The sequence below is a fragment of the Rhodamnia argentea genome, chromosome 3 (genome assembly GCF_020921035.1).
Source record: "Rhodamnia argentea isolate NSW1041297 chromosome 3, ASM2092103v1, whole genome shotgun sequence".
In the NCBI taxonomy this organism is placed as follows: domain Eukaryota; kingdom Viridiplantae; phylum Streptophyta; class Magnoliopsida; order Myrtales; family Myrtaceae; genus Rhodamnia; species Rhodamnia argentea.
The window spans coordinates 7107954-7113770 of record NC_063152.1 but is presented as its reverse complement, the minus strand read 5'-3'; the positions used below and the strand labels follow the sequence as shown (position 1 = coordinate 7113770).

The 5817-nt window shown below is 39.6% G+C and overlaps 1 pseudogene; it reads left to right on the top strand.

Annotated features, from left to right (window-relative positions):
* The first annotated feature begins 212 nt into the window (after window positions 1-212).
* On the top strand, window positions 213-5129 carry LOC125314002 (annotated as a pseudogene).
* Window positions 5130-5817: the final 688 nt, after the last annotated feature.

Genomic DNA, 5817 nt, shown 5'->3' with positions numbered 1-5817 from the left:
AAAAGTAAAAAAATTAATCCAACTATCTTGTAATTTTTTTTGGGCAAAAAAGTAAAAAAATAAAAAAGCAATATTTTATTGACTTGTGGGTCCCGCTCCGCTTCCGATCCCTTTATATACACGACGACACGTTTCGTTTACGCCCCTCCTCTCTCTCTCTCTCTCTTTCTCTCTGTGTGCCGGTGCTGGTTCAGCTTCACAGCCCGGTGGCAATGGCTTCTCTGGAACACGAACCTTCCGGAGAAGACGAATTCGAGCAGAACCTCAAGAGGACGAGACGCCGCGACGCCTTGGAGTCGAAGCCCGACCACCGTGTGGCTCTCAACCCCGCCGATTGCAACTTAGGTACCGCCTTTTCCCCTTCTTTTTCTTTTTTTTTTTTCCTTTTCTGTCTCTTCGTACTTTTCGTTGATCGTGTCTGCTTCGTAAGAGCGTTTCTCTTTTTGATCGTTCGTTCTCGGACTGTTTTGATGATATACGGAGGAATGATCGTGACACGTTTCTTTCGTTTGGTCCAAGAATTGTGCGTGCGAGGGGTCAGATGGAGTTCTCGATCGATCTTGTGTTGGCTTGGTGTCGTCGATTCTATCAGTCATGACCGTGATTGCTTGTGCTGTGCGTGGTCAGGAAGCAAAGTGCGTGTGTTTGGGTCGGCTGCGCGAAGTTCAATGGAACAGTACTGTCTAGTGACAGTTTGGTTTTTAATTTCGTGTAACAGAGAGATCAAATCCGAAGAAATATCCATTCTTGTTAAGACTAGTCAAGTGTCTTATGGCATCCATAGTTATGTGAGTCACTGATGTAATTTTTTTTTTAGAGAAAAGATGGATGGTCAATGTGGGAAGTATCCGTCAATTGCCTCATTTTGTGGCATACGTTCTGAATGTTCTCCTCTAGTATTTTTCTCAGTCGAGGATGGTGTTTGGCACGGTTGTAGAAAAGCATGCAATGGAAATATATGAGCCTATGCATGGTGGTACTTTGTGCTCTTACTTCACGTATGTCTCTACCAAGGTATCAAGTGTATCGTCGTTTGCATATGTCAAAAGGTCTAAACAATTTTGATATATTGGGACACTGTATATATTAAACATATATTTTTATATGTACATGATAAATTATAATTTCTATACTTATTACAATCAAACTAACTTAATTCAAATATACAAACAAATAAATAATAAAAGAGAGCCTAAAAATGAATTCACACTATAAATATTAATTCAGTGTTTGTTAATATGAGTCATTGTTTGGAATTAATAAATTTAAGGGAAAGTATCACAAAAAACCCTAAACTTTGTCCATTGTGACATATTTACCTTGAATTTTTTTTTGTAACATTAAAAATCCCAAACTATGCCTATTACGATACATTTATCATAATTTTTTTTGTGGCACTAAAAATCCTAAATTTGTATCTCGTGACACATTTACCCTCTTTTACTAAAAGTGACAGTTAAAAACCTAACATAAATCCAAGATGGCACAACATTAAAAAGAAGAAAAAGGAAAAGTCACTATTCATTGTCTTCGACCCCGCAATGTCCTTGGGCGATGGTTTGTTGCGACCCACTTCCGTTTGGACCTCCGACGGCGCTCATCGTCCCTTGCTTGACCACATCTAATAGATCTGGTCATGGCGGCGGCAAGCTTTGAGGTCTGATTCAGGGGAAAAAAATGAGATGTTATTGTTCATTTTGTTGATTGGGAAAAGATGAGCCATGGACAGGCAAGAGGTGCATCGTCAGGGAAAGGTCGAAGAGAAGAAGCATAGCCTGGAGGGACTTCCGCTAAAGGATAGCCTTTACCTGCAGTACAAGGACTTGGAGCACTAGAAGCTTTGGGGCTGCGGCGCTCAGCGACTCAGGGCCAACAGAAGCCAAAGTGTAGGGCTTGCCCATTCCCTCGCAAAGCAGATGAAATTCTCAAACCCTTATGCCAGCTTCGAGCTCGAGTGGCCATGGCGGCTGTGAACTTCGCAGCCAGATCCAACCACGAAGCTAGTGGCCGCCGTGGACAGATTTGGTGGGAGGTCAAGCAAGGGTCGACCAACGTTGCTGGGAGGTTTAGGCAGCGAATAGCGACGACGAGCACCGGACAATCTTTGGCCGACTGATCGCAAGGTTGAAGATGATGGACAGTGAATTATAATTTTTTCTTCTATTTTAGTTTTTAACCGTTAATCTTTTGTCGATGTGGCACTCGTGACGATGACATTTGCAATGTTTTTAGAAATAATTGGGAACACTTTTATTTTTGAACACACATCTTGAATATTTTTATAGTTGATCTCATCCATATTATAATTTAATAAATCATGTATAAATTACTTATATATATTGATTTAATTTGATTTAGTTATTGAACAAATGTGACTTAATTTGATTTAGTAAGTTAAAAAGATAAATAAATATTAATTTTAATATATATATATATATAGAGTCTCCTCAATTAAATAAAAAAATAAAAATAATTTTTTTATAATTACCAAGTGCGTTTTTATTTTTATAAATTATTATTGAGAATAGAAATAAAACTGAAATTCTTTTTTGTCCCCCTCTCGTTTACTTTGGGGGTAAATAGGTTACCAAAGGCACAACAAATCTCAGATTCTTTTGCTTCCTTTTGTCTCTCGCTCGCATTTCATCAATCACTTGCCGACTTCGAATCGGGAGAGCAGGGAACGGCAATTAAATCGAGCCCAAGGTACTCTCTCGTTCATCTGGTTTGTGATTGTGATTATCACGAGCCTTGGGAATGCGTAATCTTTTTTGGCTCCTCCCGAATTGAAAGCGCAAGACAGTGTTGGGTGTCGAGCGTGGATGCTGGCCATCGTACGATTCTGGGAATTTCGACTTAATTTGATAAGCTTTATGCCCCTGGACTTCTTCGCTAGCGTGATTAGAAGTAAGCGATGGCTAGGCCCAATCACACCCTAGAAAAGCGCAGGACAGTCTCGTGTACTCTCTCCGAGATTGCTATTGTGTCTGGCATTGATGCATGAGTTGATATGAAGCTTTTGTAATCCATCGTTTTCTTTTGCTTTTTGGGTTGAATCTTTCGATACTGTTACGGCTGTTTAGGAGTTGCAAACTTCGTAATTTGTCTCTCTGTCTCAACCTCACAGTTTTAAGCGGGAGTTAATTCGCGGTGAAGCAATGTTTTCAGGGACCATTTGCGATGACTGTTTTCTGGCACTTACAATTTTTGCTACAAGAAATAACACATTGCGGCATTTCCAAATGCCACTATCAAATGCCTCTAAAGATAGAGCTTTTGCAGGCATTTTTGGATGTTTTTAGGAGTAAAGCTTTTATCAACATCGCTTTGAACTTCATTTTTTCCCTTTTGCCTGTAAGAATTCTACTGGCTTTTACGAATGCCGGCAAATCACTTAATGAGTGTTGGCAAAAGTTGTTTCTGTTGTTGTGTGGTCATCATGGGCATTGTGTCCAAAATATGCAGCCGTGTCAAGATAGTATTCTATGGCTTATCTGCCATATCCTAGACATGAACTAAGTCCATGTAAGAAAAATCTTTTGAGATATTTTATGCTTTGAGAAAGAGATACTCCATCTGCGAGTTTTTGACTAATAAGCACCGCAGATAGAGGTGGCCGGTTCCGGTTCGGGAACCGGCGGTTTCGGTCCGGGCCGGTTCCGGTTTTCGGTTCGGAACCGCCGGTTCCAAGGCCCAATTGCTCTTTTCACCCGGCCTCCTTCTTTTTTTTTTTTTTAAACCAGGTCGGAACTGGCCCGGAACCGGCGGTTCCGGGCCGGTTCCAACAATTTACAAACCAGAACCGGCCCTCAAAAGGGCCAGTTCCTGTTCCGGGCCCACGGGTCCATTTGGCCACCTCTAACCGCAGATCTTGTTCTCCGATGTATCAATGGAGAATGGTGTCGTGTATTAACACCAAACATTGTTACAGATACCTACTGTGCACCAAAAAATGCAATTAATGGCATTTTCTTAGTTGGAATTTTATTTGAAGCTTTAATGAGCTGTTTTGAAAAATGACAAAGCCAAGGAAACTTGTTCATTGTTCTCTGTTTTTCAGCGGTGATTGTTGCCAGGTTGTGGATAGGTTCTTCGATTCTGGTTTCTAAGTTTGTAATTTAAAGTGAGAATATCACTCTGTGAACAAAGGACTCTATAGAACTGCTTCTTTCTCCTCTTTGTATTGAGTACGTACATACTCATTTAGCCTCATTAGCAAGTTCTCCTCCTCCTCCCCTCTTGTTTTTATCTTTTGCGAACAGACTCACTAGGAAGTAACTGATATTGCATTTGCATTAATATTACCTTCATAGAAGAAGGCAGAAAAGTGAATTGCATTTATCTTTTGCTTTATGATTTAGAGCTCGGCAGATTTGGCCACTACAAGCCTGTGCTAGGTGGCTTGCTTAGATAGAGAAATGCTACGTGTCTTATGTGTGATTTCCCGTTAATAACATGGTGGAGCTTCTATATGCGTTCCATGTTCTTTTCTCTGACTCTATGAACTCTAATTCTCTCCTTGTCGATGTGAATGAAGTTGGTGTAAACAGAAGCCTCATCTCCGGAAATGCAGATTGGGCTCCCACTAAATGAAGCACGTAATCTTCAAGTTCGTAAACTAGTGATCCCCCACAAAAGCAAAGGGTTTGTAGAGCTACTGCAGCAATTGATAGTTTGCGATGCTATCTCTGATGAGGATTTCCAAAAGCGGTTCGAAGAGCTCGGCTCTCTCGGCGATGACCATAGAGGATACTAATCGTGGAAAGATAGTCGCTACTGGAAGTGTGTTCATTGAGAAGAAGTTTATAAGGAACTGCAACAAGGTTGGCCATATTGAAGACGCGGCCGTTGATTGTGATTCTAGGGGGATGCAGTTTAGGAAAAAAGGTTCTTTCTTTTCTCACTGATCATGCCCAATCCGTGGGTTGCTACACGGTGATTTTTTACTACAGCAATGAGAATAAAGCATTCTATGATAAGCAAAAAGAAATTCAGATGGTTAAGTATTTTATCTAAGAAATTACCAAATTTGTTCAATTATAAGGAAGCAATTCGTGTCTAGCCCCATTTTAAGTTCATTTTTCTGATTAATCTCTCCCCAGAGTTTCAATTGAGATGAGTAAGTTCAACAGATTTTGCATTTTCTACTGTGAATTTGGATACTTGGATGCCCCTTCTAAGTTCATCCGGTCGTTCACACCACCTTGCCTTTTGTGTTGATCATGAATATTAATTCAATTGGTTATCGAGTGCAACCATTGATTCCACGAGGACTGCTCTAGTTAATGACAAGGAATGGGACAAATTATTGGGCATCTGTTTTCAAAACCAAGTTGGTAGTTGGATTCCAATATTGCATTTTTTATGAGGAAAAAAAATGATGTAAATAGTCTTTGAATTTTTAGTTTGTTCGGTGTAGTCCATGACCTATTGCTAAATTTCCAATTTAGTTCTTCCATCTGCTTAAACGACAAATCAAACATCATTTAATGATATTGATTATTGTATGTCAAGTTGGATGTGTGAAAACAATTAGGCGATCTTAAATCAATGACCACAGTCTTTTTAAAATAATAAGACACTATCCGATGATGCATGTTCTATAATGTACATTATCATATTATGAACTCGATTATCATATGCAGATATGAAAATTTATGTGAACAATCCACACGATATCTATTTTTTGTCCATTGTTCAAATTTAATGGATTAGAAGCCACGTGAGAAGACTTCATTAAATTTGAATTAACGAAAAACGGGTATTGAACATTTTCATATAACCTGGGGTCTAGATTGAACATCTATCAATAGGTCA